The 14,989-nt window shown below is 34.0% G+C and overlaps 2 long non-coding RNA genes across 5 annotated transcripts; one reads left to right on the plus strand and one right to left on the minus strand.

Annotated features, from left to right (window-relative positions):
* Window positions 1–6,495: 6,495 nt before the first annotated feature.
* On the minus strand, window positions 6,496–9,981 carry LOC122295868. Of its 4 annotated transcripts, none has more exons than XR_006238301.1 (5): window positions 9,813–9,979; window positions 8,064–8,078; window positions 7,755–7,918; window positions 7,165–7,665; window positions 6,496–6,776 (listed from the first exon to the last, which is right to left on the minus strand). It is a non-coding gene; the product is annotated as an uncharacterized LOC122295868 (long non-coding RNA). The 4 variants fall into 4 exon arrangements; XR_006238299.1 differs by lacking the exon at window positions 8,064–8,078 and having other exon boundaries at window positions 7,165–7,399; window positions 7,479–7,665; window positions 9,813–9,974; XR_006238300.1 differs by lacking the exon at window positions 8,064–8,078 and having other exon boundaries at window positions 7,165–7,694; window positions 9,813–9,981.
* Window positions 9,982–12,932: 2,951 nt separating this feature from the next.
* Window positions 12,933–14,421, plus strand: LOC122297596. The gene is made up of 2 exons (XR_006238838.1): window positions 12,933–13,178; window positions 14,086–14,421. It is a non-coding gene; the product is annotated as an uncharacterized LOC122297596 (long non-coding RNA).
* Window positions 14,422–14,989: the final 568 nt, after the last annotated feature.

Consider the following 14,989-nt stretch of genomic DNA (forward strand, 5'->3'; position numbering starts at 1 on the left):
TATTTTATTTTCAAGTTCACCTCGAGTGGGGCCATGGCCCATTTACTGTTATTAGATTTGTTTAACTGTCCTTATTTTACAGTCTTTTTAAGTTGGCTTTCGGCCAATTAGTTAGTAAAGGTAGTATTTTTAGTGGGAGGACGAACTTGTAAGGGCATGCAGAAACTTAAATGAAAATCTTTTTTTTTTTTACTTCCTCATCATCTTCTTCTTCTCTTCTTTGGAGGTGCTACCCTCGAACTGAATGATTTCAATGTATTTCTTTTCAAGTAATTTGAGGTGTGTTACATTTTAAGTCTTATGATTTTCCCCCCTTTTATGAGCAACTTGCAAAGTCCTAATTATCCCATCTTAAAAATAAAAAATTAAAAGCAAGCAGAGGGAGAATGGTCAAAATCATTTTCTTCTTGGCACCCTTCTATACATACGAGCATAATCTACAATTTTGGAAGAATGTCGATTTTATTTGCTTTCATTATCCTAGTCTTAGCTACTAGAAATGTTGCATAGGATTTCACCTATTGTGAGCGGGGAGTCCAATAGCAAAATTCTCTATGCAATATGGATGTTCCTTTTTTTTATTTCTATTTCAAATGACTGAATCCTTGTCGAATAAATGAATTGAAAAATAGTCAATTAATTAAATTATATTACAGTCCCATTAGCTCTAAAATCTTTAATTAATTAAATTTGGATTGAAATTGAATATCCAAATTTTTCATTTTTTTTTTATTTTAAACCCGGATATCCGGGTTATAACCGGATTTAATCTGGGTTTTTAATACTTTTTTTTGTTAAAAAAGAGAGAGAGAGAGAGAGAGAGAGAGAGAGAGAGAGAGAGAGAGAGAGAAGAAGACTTTAAAACTTAAAAATATGTTTTTATAGCACTTTTTTTTTTAAATATATATATATATATATGATATTAAGCTTAAATTGCCCATATTTAAAAAATAATAATTTAAACACTTTTTAAAAGCTTTTTAAAAAAAAATAAAGAACAAGAAAAATAAAAATGCAAAATAGATAATATTGTTGTTACATCACAATTCAAAACATAAATTTACAAAGAATAAAATAAATAATAATACAACACAACTAATTAAACTAATACATAACAACGTAAATAAATAACATTGTTGAATATTTTATGTACAAGTACTAATCAACTAGCTTGTATTATCAAATTTGCAACAAAAATAGTGTTTTATTAGAAGAAGAAGAAAATAATAATAAAATTTTTTTAAAAAAGCCCGGTTACGGAAAACCGGGCTAAATCGGTTGGATACAAAAAAAAAAAAAAAAAAAATTAACAGCTTGAATTCACCTAGATTTCCAGGTTCCAGACTGGATTGAAAAAAAAGGGGATCCGATTCTACACCCATAATTAAAAGTTTATGCACAATTAAATTGCAACATGAGAAACAATTACACTTTTTTACTTATATATTCCTACTTAGTCACATTTATTGATGTGGTACATTTTAAGTAATTTCATATTTCATACATAAAAATTACTTATTAACATGTTATATATGCCATATAAACAATTGTGACTTGGGAGAATAAAATTTAAATTAAGAAAAATTATTTCTCTTTGCCATTTCTCAATTACGGTCTGATTTTTCAAGTCACAATTGTTGTTAAAAACATCTTTTTTTCAAGAGTAATGTGACTATTGGGAGCATTGAACCCACTCCAATCGCATTATGACTGATCCAAATGGAATCCTCTCATTTTACATGGGATGTTCATCTCTAAAAAACAGTTTGAAATATAAGTTAAACATATAAGTTACTAGTTCACAAAATTTTCAAGGGTGACGTACATTTCCCAGGTCTACATGGCTAATTTCAATCACCACGATCCACAGGAATCAAAATATAAAGTTCATACGTTCAGTCTTAAATGATACCACTTGGAATTTATTAGAAATTAAAATGTTTCTTTTTATTTATTCAAAAAGTAAGCATCTTCAAAAAGTGAAAATAATGTCTTAAACACCTACACATGCTCAAAATATCTTTTCTAGAGTGGCTGACCCCAAATGGGCCAAAAACACAGCAAAGTAAATAAATCCTAATTAGTCCTGACAGGCATCAGCCCAAAACTAAAACTAAGGCCCGTGACTCACAGGACCCATGATAGATAACACAAGCATAAATGAACATAACTTAAACATAAAGGAACTCAGCCCATGCCCACCAGCAGCTGAACTTATTTAGCAACTGCCTTTGTACTTCTCCAACCCTTAATACTTTACTCTTAGAAGACTTCCAGACCCTTTCGTTGTCCCTGTCCTTGGATCTCCTTGTGTAACACACCTGATGGATAGTGTTTGGATAACTAGAAATATGAGAGAAAATGTAAAGAAAATGGTTTCGAGGTTGACCTAGCCTCCAATGGAAGAGAGGTTGAGAGCAAAATAGAAAACAATTGTATTCAGATTCCGGATAGATCATTTTGGTAGCTACAGTGAGTATATATGCTAGAGCCTTGCAAAACATTTGAAAAGGCCTCAACCTTGATAAAACATGACCCAAGACTAATAACTAATGGACTGGATAAAAGAAATAACAAGCTATTGGCCCAGCTACCTTGGGCCCACTTCATTACCTAACATAAAGGAAAACAAGATGGAAACAAGAAGATAAGTAATACGCCCAACTTGGCCTAGGCCTGGCCCAACCATTCCATTCGTGGACGGTGACAAAATCCCCCATAGAAGCACCTTGTCCACAAGGTGCGATATCTTTGTGCATGATTGTCCCACCACCTGGGTCAAAAACAAGAATTGCCACTCCACATTTCACAATAATAACCCCATCAATGGGAGTTGCTGCATACCCCAGTCCTTTTCCCTTATCAAAAGACCAATAAATTGATACTTGAAAGAGCTGAGATCTCTGATTTTTTACCAAAAAATTCTCCTCAACTGCTAGCTTTTCCCTATTTGCAGCTTCCACTCTATTCAAAGCTTCATCAAATGCCACCTTACTAATTTTAACTTCCTTTGTAGCTTCTCCCACCCTTTTTAAGATCTCCATTTTAGATACATTTGCTTCCTCAACTTGAAGCATAGCATCTGTTACTTTCCTCTTAGAAAGTTCCTCAGGTAATGCAACAGAGCACTAAGCAACCACAAGCCAAAATGAATCTTTCACTGTCACATGGTGCTCTTCTGAATCTTTAAAGACGGCTTCTACATCATTGAAATTTGTGTCATCCTTTTCGTTGAACACAGGGCATATAGTCTTTCTTAAACCATTCATCTTCCAAAATTTCAGGAATAGTAATACGAGTAATTGGATTGGGATCCAAGATTCGTGTTATTAATTTCATGGCATTAAAAGAGAGCCAAGGAGGGCAATTAAATTTAGCCGCCAACACTTTTTTATACAGGTTCATAAGATTAGAATCATCAAGAAGCAAGTAACCTGCAATCAATACGAAGAGTATCACTCCACATGACCACACGTCTACCATCGTTCCATCATAGCCTCTATCGTTAAGGATCTCAGGAGCAACATAATTCAGGCCATCATCCTTGACTTGTTGGGACAGAGCACTGGATCCAAAATCAGACAATTTAAGGTTTCCATAGGCATCCAACAAGAAGTTTTCTGGCTTGAGGTTCCTTTGATAAATGCCCCTGCTATGGCAATAATCAATGGCATTAATAAGCTGCTGGAAATATCGGCATGCTTCATCTTCATTGAACTTGAATTTGTGCTCCAATGCCGAAACCGTGATGGGAAAATATGCTGCTTCTTTGAAGAGTTCAAGAAGATCTGAAACTGTGTAACCTTCACACAAGCTAGATAGGATGTCATAGTTGAGGTCTTTTTCCTTACCTCTCTCACGGGATCCTCTGTTCTTTATAGGCTCATCGAGGGACAGACCCAAAGTAATGGCCATAATAACAGCATAACGAGTAATAATCTTAAAGAGAGAATATTGAACCTGCACTTTAGTCATGGACATCACTCCTTGCAAACCGTCCGAAGTTCTAGAAATTATTGAATTCCCATCACTAGATCCCAAGGCATTCTTATCACCATCATCAGAATTAACACGTATTTCACCATCCTCTTTAAGATCAAAATCCAAATAAAAAAGGTGAAAACATTATTCAAAGTTTTGTTTAGACAGTGATTCCCCACAATCTCTTCTCTTTCCTCTATCAAAGGGCTCAAAAGCCCCTTTAGTTAGCAACACATCGAATAGTTGGGGGCAAATTTCTTATCTCCTAAAACTTGCAAACGCAGGAGTATTTTCCATCCCCCATAGCTTACAATACCCCTCATCGGCAATTCATCAAGCAAAAGAGTAGCTAAAAACTTCTTACCTCTTAGATTATCCCTCAGCATTCTTCCCCTGTCAAAGGGCCAAAAAGGTGGCACTACATCAAGCAACTTGTGAGCAAATTGTCATCTTCCAAAACTTGCAAATCCATGAAGCTTTTACAATAGAGCTCTCCACTCGAGATTACGTGACTCCTTTGAAGAGTAGCTTCAAACTGAGCTGCCATGGAAGCCTTCTTCTCGTTGTTTATTTTCCCTATTTCTCGGTTTCCACTTTCAAGAACAGATTCGATTAACTTCGACTTTTCCGCAAACCTTGAAGGCTCTTCCGTGCACACTTCTTCAACTACCTTTTCCCTGAGTTGTTCTGAGAGCCTCAAGGCCATTATCTCCGCCTAAGCCCCCTCCAACTCAGTGTTGTTATCCCTGACTTCATTCTCGAGTTGATTAAGCTCAACATTGACCAAATCTGACGCCTAAAGCATGTTACGGAACTCATTTGCATTGAGGCTAGGCCTCACCGATGCTCTCTGTAATGAGCTCTCCACGCTGATACAGTTCGTAGCAGTGGTGGTGGGAAAATGCAGATACGGCACGAAGCTTCGCCGGTAAGGTGCACTGGCCAGTTCGCCCTTTCTTGCTGAGAGAACAGGGAAGAGAGGAATGATGAAGCCTTGAAGGCCGTGAACTACCACCAAACCGTTGTTGAAAAAATAAGGTTGAGTGACCTCCACTCCTTCGATGAAGACCTTGGTAGGTGGGGAAGCTACCATTCTTGGATGTTTTGGAGGTGACGCTGAAGCCTCGGCCTGGGCTCCACGTCTCTATCTTGGTACCGAAAGCAAGCTTTTGGAGATAGTCATTTGTGAAGAGGCCAAGAACAATCTGTTCTTGGAGGAGGTTAGGGATGGAGCAAGAGATGGACTGTGATGGAGAAGCAATGACAAAGTCCTTACTCGTCGCTAGCAATCCTTGTGACAGATCTCTTATCTGTTTGTCCCTGTACGGTGTCGTCTTCCTCTGCTCCCACAGCCTTTAGAGATCGATGCCACCGGGATCGAACTCCCACATGATGGTTAGGCCTCTTACGATTAATGAGTCTTTGTTGCCAGAGACGACCGAAAGAAATGAAGAAAATGGACAATAATTTCTAAGAGGAGGGAAGGACACGAGATTCGGAGGGAATGCTCTGAGAATGGTGGAAACGGTTTCTGGTTTCCAACGGGATTTATGGTAACATGAGAAAGAATAAGCTGAGCGGGGAAAACGGTTTCTGGTTTCCTCGTGACAGATCTCTTTTTCTTCCATCGTTGCTGTGTATTTTTCCTTCCTTGCAGAGCGTAAAGTTGGTTTTCCTAATTTGAGAACACTCCATTAAAGTTATTCTGAAAATAGTTTTGCTAAGAACAAGCACAGTCGCATATTAATCTGTATATCAATACTAATTTATTCATACTTAAAATTTAAATTAATATTATTTTCAATAAAATCTACTTTTTGATCAATCGCATCACATTGGTGCACAGATTAGCATATAATTGTGCTTGTAACTATACTTTTCCTTCTGAAAATTTCCAAGGTTGGTCGTGGTTGGGTAGTAAATTGAGAATTTGAATTTTAAGATAAAATAGTAAAATATTATATTTTAATATTATTACTGTTTTGAGAGTTGAAAAAGTTGAATGATTTATTATATTTTATATGAAAATTTAAAAAAGTTGTAATAATGAGATGAAAATTTTGAGTTTGGAATAAAAATTTTGAAGGGCCAAATGATACTCGATTCGGTCTGGTAGTAAGATGAAAATTTTGAGTTTTAAGATAAAATATTAAAATATTAAATTTTAATATTATTATTATTTTGGAATTTGAAAAAGTTGAATTATTTATTATATTTTATATGAAAATTTAGAAAAGTTGTAATGATTAGATGAAAATTTTGAATTTGGGATGAGAAATTTTATCAAAAATGTCTGTAAAATAATTTTGCTGTGATTGTTCTAGTTGCTTCATGATGTTGAGTAAGTCTGATAGAATTTCTTCCATTTCCATGGATTGATGATAGCATATAGATCGGTGTCTCTTGATACTAATTGTAACACAGGGTAGTGTTTGGATAACAAAAAAATATAAGAAAAAATATAAAGAAAATGGTCAAATTCGAAGTTGACGTAGCCTCCCATAGAAAAGAGGCTGAGAGCAAAATAGAAAACGATTGTATTCATATTCTTGATAGATCATTTCGGTAACTACAGTAAGCATATTTGCTAGAGCTTTGCAAAACATCTTAAAAATGCCTCAGATAAAACATGACCCAAGCTATCAGCCCAGCTATTATGTGGCTCACTTCCTTATATGACATAAAGGAAAACAACAAGTAAAGGAAAACAAGAAGTTAAGTAATTCGCCCAACTCGGCCTAGGCCCGGCCCAACCATTACATTGCTGGCCTGGGACACTTTGGATCTTCCTGGATCTGTGCATTTAACGTGTTACATAAGTTTTGGGTTAGCATGATAAAAGAGAAAACAATCATCTATTTCTACGTGTCATCCACTACCACATGCAGAATATATTTCTTATGTTCTGTAACATTCATTCATTAAAAAAATAAATAAAAAAAAAAACAAATTGTATATAAAGATTATAAAAAGACTTGCTCCGAGTTCGAGTTATGGTATAAAAAGAAGTAATATGACATTTGTTCTGTGATAATTTTCTGAGTAGTTGAAATATGAAATTATTTAAAATGTGTCAAATCAATGATGATATTTTTAAAATAAAATAACATTACTCATAAAGAAAATGGCTAGGGAATGAAAGAAACCCAACAAAGGGGAGAAAAAGAAAAAGAAAAAGCATACCCAATAATACTTCAGTTGGGGAAAAGAACTAATGCTTGATTATCATTACCGCAGGTGGTGAATCTTTTTGGACAATCATGAAGCTTCTTTTGACGGTCAATGCAAAGACGAACCTCAACCAGCTGATACACACCATTTCTCATGTTGCATTTCAACTCTCCATAAGCGCCATTTGCTTGACGCAACGTATTATAGAGAGCTAGCAGATTGTATGGCTGGGGACGCGGTTTAAAACCTTAGAAGCATGGAAAATAACTTGTAAATCAATTGGCAGGAAAAATCAAGGGGCACACATGAAAAATTATAAAACAAACCTTTTTGAAATAAATCATCATCCTTGAAAAAGTATTTTCTAAGATCAATTGCATCCTTGAAGTACACAGATGGCTCTAGACCAAGGCATCTACCATGGCTCGCCCACTCGTGCTTCCAGAAGTTAAAGTTATCTAACCTATAAAGGCTAGGCCAATATTATTTCAGCGAAGTTTCTATACCTGTCACCTACAAGTCATGCCAAGAAAGATACATATCTAATTTAAACCAAGTGAAATGATTTTTGAGCAAACATGACTGTAACGTAGTCTAATTACCTGGCTACTTGTCAATTCCAATCCTGGACAAGGTTGTACTATAGAATGATCTGCCCAGAAAGGCCACAGTCCATGTATTGAAAATGTGTTTTTAACACATTGATTACCCTGATTACATATAGAATTTGGCCATTGGAGTGCCAACTTGTAATATGAAAATTCAGCTGCAACATTTGCAACATTGTAATATGAGAATTTGTGTACTAAAACTAGCACAATGAAATTGCAAAACAAAATAAGAAGCACAATGAACCAGCTCAAAGCACAAAGCAGAGTCGAAGCCAAATGAGGTTTAGATGTTGGCATTACCTTCCAAAAATGTATCTGTAAAAGTAGGATTAATGAGCAACAAATACAGAGCAGAAAGCAAAAGTATGATTTTCACTTCCAAAAGCATGTCTTTGTGGTTATTTGGTGTATTTTTGGTTATGGTACGGAGCTCTAGGGTTTATATTTAAGGAACTAAGATCTACTTTTTTACATAGTTTATCAAAATTTCCTTGCATTTTGGAAAGTTTGGGGGTATTTTCTATTTTCCTCACCTTATGCTTGTTTGGAAAGGGCACTTAGATTCCTTTGGGAAAATGAAGAGAACTCCAGATGGTGGGTGGTAGTATAACAACAAAGAACAAAAAGAGTTGAGGAGAAGGAAAAACGAGTGATTGGTTTCAACCAACTTTGAGAGTTGTTAAGCCCGACTTGTTGCCTAACTCGATCAATCCAATTTTATTCAGGTGAGCTTAATCGGGTCTTTCGGTTCGGATGGGACCCAAGCCCTTTTGCAAAGGCCTAGGTAGAAGGGGGGGGGGGAATCCTACGTGTACTTTTGGTGGGGCAGAAATGATTTGTGCAGTCGGGAAATGCAGTCGGCGTGCAGTCGGCTGTAAAAAAAAAAATTAATACGGGACCTATATGAAAAAAAAAAATTATTTTTATAACTTTTTATAATTCATGTAGGTCCCCCTGAATATAAAATAATTTTTTTATAATTTTTTTTTATTCATTCCGTACAGCCGACTGCACGCCGACTGCATTTCCCGACTGCGTGTAGCAAAGCCCTTGGTGGGGTTATAGCCCAACATAAAAATACCTGTAATTGAATAAACTATTCTTTGTTTTGTTCTATTGTTTTAATAATTCATATGGATGCACTGCATATTGTAATGTATCCCTATTTAAAAAATTAATATTATAATGACCACGTTTGGTTATACAGATGAGATGAAATGAGATGAGATGTTTTAAATAATAATTAATAAATATTGTTATAATATAATTTTTTTAATATTAATTTTGTATTGAAATTTGAAAAATTTAAATTGTTTACTATATTTTGTATAGAAATTTAAAAAAATTATAATGACGAGTTGAGATGAGATGAGATTTTTAATTTTGTATAATCAATCCGGACCTTTTCCCATGACATGTGCTTGCTTTTTATCTAATTAAATATGGGATAATCAGCTATGTGCATTACCATAGTAGCTAGGTTGGGCCAATTCTATCTATCCTATTTAGTATCTGCCACTTACAGTCCTGCTTTCATTTCAATGATACTTCCATGTCTTACTACTGATTTAAACTCATGTAGGAATGAGACTTCAATAAGTCGAATTAATAAAATTTATTGGACCAAATAAATAGGTATTGGATGAGACTAAATGCGAGAAATAAATAAATATATATTTATTCAACTCTAAATGCTATGTTCTTTTTTTATTATTCTTAATGCAGTTTTCCGTACTTGTAGGAGAGGAGAGAGATGGAGACCTAAAAGTGAACATCTAACAAAGGAACATAGAAACCCAACTTTTGTTGAATAAAATTCCATAACAAAGCCAAATTGAAAAGAATAGAGAGAAAGGGGGAGGGAGGGATCAGGTAGATACCATCACAAGTACACTATAAGAAGATTCCATTAAAAAAAAAAAAAAGTAGATCAATTTTGATGTATTAAAACTACCACAAAGAAATTGCAAAATAAAATGAAAGCACAAGAACCAGTTCAAAGTACAAATCAGAGTCTAGGCCAAAATGAGAATTAGATGTAAGGATTACCTTTTGCAAATATAGCTGCAAAACCAGCAAAAGTGCGTAAGAATAAAGAAGTAGTAAGTAAGAGTGTAATTTTTATTTTCATGATACAGTACTGGGAACAGAGAGAGAGAGAGCTGTAACAAATATGGTGCGAGAGAAATATGTGGAAGACAGAAGAGTTATTGGATGCCGGGTCTAATATTTATGGGGGAAATCTAGTCAAAGTCAATGATGGTAATGTAAATAGGTAGAAAGCGCGTTTCCACAACTAATTTTTATATAAAAGTTTTGCATTTCTCTTATTAGCATAAAGAAGACTTTGAGTGATGACTCTGTGATAGGCGACTTGGAGTCACTGTTATTCCCTCAATTGAAGAACAAAAATCTAAGACTAAAAAGCCTTGAGGAGGCTGCCAGGAAATTATGAGAAATAATGGAAACCTACAACAGCTTTCCAAAAAAGAAAGAGGCAGGCGCTATGATCCTTGGATGAAAACAGAGGATCATCCTCTGTTTTAATAAGCACTCTGTTTTAATAAGTACTCTGTGACAATCTGTACCTTATGATGCAGTGTAGAACAACTTAACATAAAAATGTACCGCTACACCAAATCTGTCCATTTTAAATTCCCATGACGCAATCTGAGGCTTGCTGGCCAATACTCATGGATAGCTTCCAACAGTAGTCTGAAATCAATTCTTACTCTGCGTCCCAAATACGGCCACATAAACCCCAAGCTAATGATTGCTACGTACGTATTAAAAATCAAGAAGATGAAGACGATTGAAAAGTAGGGAGATTGAGTCATCGCTCAAGGTCTTCCCATGGTTATTATTTTTGGTAGTTACTTAACTTTTTATATATATAACGGCGATTTAACCGTTGTCGCAATTACTAACTATTAGTGTCGATTTCTGTTGTGACCGAATAAAAAATACTGAAAAATGTCATTTTTCTTGTAGTATATATAACTTAATAATGCATATAAATATTTTTATATTTTTATTTTTTAAAATTTAATAATTTTAAAGAGGTTCTTTATGGAGGCTTAGAATTCTCTCTCACCAAAATTGATATGTTTGTTTGTTATTGGAACACAATATAAGAATGAACGAATTTACAATGAAAATGATCTAATTCGCTTTCATTGATACCGAGCCTTCATTGGCATATTAATTTCTAAATCATCGGTCAAAGTCTTCTCAAATTAACTTGTTTTGCAAGAAGATAGAGACAATGGACTTGTCTTATATATATTTACTCAAAAACACGTTTTTTGACCGATGACTAGAATTACTCCTCACCATATTTGCTTAATGTTTAATTGGAAATGATCTAATTCGCTTTAATTGGCACCAAAGTCTTGGCCTATTAATTGCAAGTCATCGGCCAACGCCTTCTCAAGGTTAAGGCGTTTTGCACGAGTACAGAGACGTCCAATACATATATACTTTCTTATTTAATAAAAAAAAGAAATTCACCTCAAGTTTTTTTTAAAAAAAAAAAAATTCTGAAACATTTATCATAATTTTCTTAACCATGCAAATATATGGTAATGTGTAATACTAAACTTTAGACGACTTTGAGTGATGACTTTGTGATAGGCGACTTGGAGTCCCTATCTATTATTCCTTCTCAACCTAAAAAAAAAAATTCTGAAACATTTATCATAATTTTCTTAACCATGCAAATATATGGTAACGTGTAATACTAAACTTTAGACGACTTTGAGTGATGACTTTGTGATAGGCGACTTGGACTCCCTATCTATTATTCCTTCTCAACCTAACTAGTAGTGACAGATATACATATTTAAGGTGCACAACTCCTGTGGTGGGTCTTCTAAACAAGTGAGGCCATCATGACCTTTAAAATAAGTGGGGCCATCATCTTTAAAACAATTGGGGCCATCATGACTCCTAAAATAAGGAACGGGCTACTCTGCTGTCTTAGTAATACCATTCTATGTGACTACTAATCACTTTTCAACTTTTTTTTTATTATATTTTTTTAATATATTTAAATATTTTTAAAAAATAAAAATATATATTAATACACTTAAAATTACTTATTTAATCATTAAATAAAAAAAATATATATATATATTTAGAGAGATCACTTGGAGTGGTCAAAGTTAGTGGGCATAATAGCTTTTTTATTACAATAAGTGGGGCCATCATGACAAAGTGAATTTTCTCATATAAGTTTCACTTTTTACAACGACTATGGCTTGCACACCCTATACCCTATACAAATTATTTTCTAGAAATATCTATTCAGTGAAGTGCAAAAATATAAAAAAGGAAAATATCTATTTAGTGAAGTGCAAAAACATAAAAAAGGAAAAAAATTTACCGCTTTTCTTTTTATTTCTTTACAGGGAAAGTATGGATTAAGAGAGTAACCCAAGACTTTGTCATCAATTACATTATTAAATACATTATTAAACTCACGAATCATGTCATGTATTGCCACTTCGAAAATTTACAATGGCAGACTTCTTTTTTATAATTGCAACGTATGAAAAGCACATTGGAAAAATTGAGAATATTTGAGAAGTTAGGAAATTTATATGAGAGTAAGTTTTGGAAAAGCACATAGAAAAAATTGAATAAAAGTATAATTTAAAATAAATATTGTATTTAAAATAATCCTTTAGCAAACGTTTTAGACAACCGAACGATAATATTTATTTTGTGTGAACGAAATTCTTTCATCCCAGAAGTTTAAATGATTCCCTTGGAATATGGTCAAGAATAATTTCATTCTTAGGTGGGCCATTCATAAAATCAAAATGAAATTCTAAGATGGACAGAAAAAATGGACCAAAAATCTTCATAGATTGTATTTTTTATTTTTTATTTTTACTTTATGATTAAAGAAGTGATTATTGGTGGATTGACATATTTTTATATTTTTTAAAAATGTTTAAAGATGTATAAAAAATGGTTGAAAATAAAACAAAAATAATAAAAATAATAATAATTTTACCCCATTCCATCGGTCTATTCTCTGTGTCCATTTTTTCAGACCTGGAACATTGTCTAAGAAAGGGACCAGATGCAAAAGGATAATGATACGTTTACACCCCTGTACCACTCATTTACCACCCATTCCACGTGTCTTGTTTATTTTTTTTTTCAACTCTGTTGCTGCCGGTTACTTTTTATAAATTTTCTCTTTGTAATGATGTGATTTTCTTGCTTGTGTCAGACTACTTCTGCCGTATAGAATAAAATTTCATTTTGAAATTCAAATCTCCCACGGTTTATTTTCATTTTCGTTGGGCTCTCACTAACGCAGGCTGAGAACGAACATCCCAGCGTCCTCTCCCCTTCAAGTCGCGACTCTTGCGGTGTGGCCATCAGACAACGGCGCCTTCAAAGGTAAGGATACTTCTCTCTCCCTCCCCTTCGACTCTCTCTCTCTTTCTGTTTCTCTAATTGATGCGAAGAACAAGAGAGCTTTTGACTTAAACTTCAATCGCTGTAAGGGTATTCTCTCTTCAGTTATAATGTTGAATATTCAATCCTGTACTGCTTGTTTATGACTTGGGCGCTCTCGAATCTTATCCCTGAAATTATTGCTATTCTTGTTGTATATTGAGCTTATTATTAGCATTGGTATTTGGTTTTTGTTTGAAACTTTTGAGAGCTTTAAAATGAATCTTAAGCCAGATTTTGGAGTGGGTATCTTGAAATCTCAAGGTCGAGCTTGTATGTGTAACTGGATGTTGTCTTTGAGGCATTAAGGTGCACGATTTTGGATAATAATCGAGGCCTAAAGAATTAATTGGTGCTTGCAGTTAATTTCTGGAATTGGGATGGGTTGTGGTTGTTCCAAGCTCTCGGGTGTTGTTGGGATGGTGACTTAATTTTAAATTTTTTTGTAAGATTTGATTTAGCTTTGGCCACTATCCATCCTTTTTTCATGAGCTTTTTTGCATTTTTAATAAGCTGCATGCAACTTGATTGGAGAATTGCAAATTTAGCACAAAAAGTAAGAAACAAATAGAAATAAAAGGGAAGGAAAATATATAATTTTAGTTGCATGTTTAGTTTTTCACTCTCCCAAAAATTCAATACGAAACATATTTTGGACTAAATAGTATTTAAAATTTTATCTGCTCTTTTATAAAATCCAATATAAAAACAAATGTTAAAAAATTCTCAAAAATTGTGAAACCAAATAGGCCCTTGACAATAGATAAATTAACTCATAATGTAAATGACATTATTCATTACCTATGTACTTAATATACAGCTAATTAGGATAGTCTATTAATGATTGCAGGTCAATAAAGGAGATAGAAGGAAGAGGACATCAAGTACAAATTCATAATGAAGCACACAAAATGAAGTCCAAACCATCTTTGATATTTTGCTGGTTTTTTGTCAAAAATATCGTATATGATGTTGGACTTTGATTACTAGTGGCTATATGGCCTTGTTATCCAAGTTCCTTAGTGACGCCTGTATGGCCTTGTTTTTTTAGCTTGATGTGTGTCTCACTGACAAAAGTAGTATTTATTCTCTTGTTCTGTTTTTTTGCCCTGACAGTTTCTCTTTGATGCCAAATTCAATATGTATGGTATTTGACAAAAATGAGATGAGGATTATGCTTATTGTATTTGGAAGGATGAAAACAAGTATTAATTCTAATTTTTTGAAATATTTATATGAACAACAATAAATATTATTTTAACTTGTTCCAAACCCACTTAGAAAACATAATTTTGAGTTATCCGATCTTGACAATTTTGCTTTTTATTGGCAATATTCCATATTAAGAAAAACTATTATAGATTGTTTGCAATATATTGGAGGACTAATGAAATGATGGCATGGCAAAATGAATGTATAGCTCATCTGAACTATGATGAGAAACTCTTCCAAAGCTAGTAACAACACAGTATAACTCAACCTTTCATATGAGTATATAGTTGGTTTAATTTACAGCAGCTTGAAATTTCGCACAAAAATCAATTGTTGAGAATGAATACAAGGCAGACCACAAATAACCATCTTCCAGGTTGAGCACAAAATTGCCACATCGCAAATAATACGACTAGCATTTACACCAAAATCAGCAAAATGAACCTTAACAACTAAAGCCTGCATGTAGACATCTTAAATATCATGACCTTCCATCATAAACAGCAGCTAGGCTATTTTAATTTATTAACTTCCTTGCAAGA

This window comes from Carya illinoinensis, chromosome 15, assembly GCF_018687715.1.
Source record: "Carya illinoinensis cultivar Pawnee chromosome 15, C.illinoinensisPawnee_v1, whole genome shotgun sequence".
Classification (NCBI taxonomy): domain Eukaryota; kingdom Viridiplantae; phylum Streptophyta; class Magnoliopsida; order Fagales; family Juglandaceae; genus Carya; species Carya illinoinensis.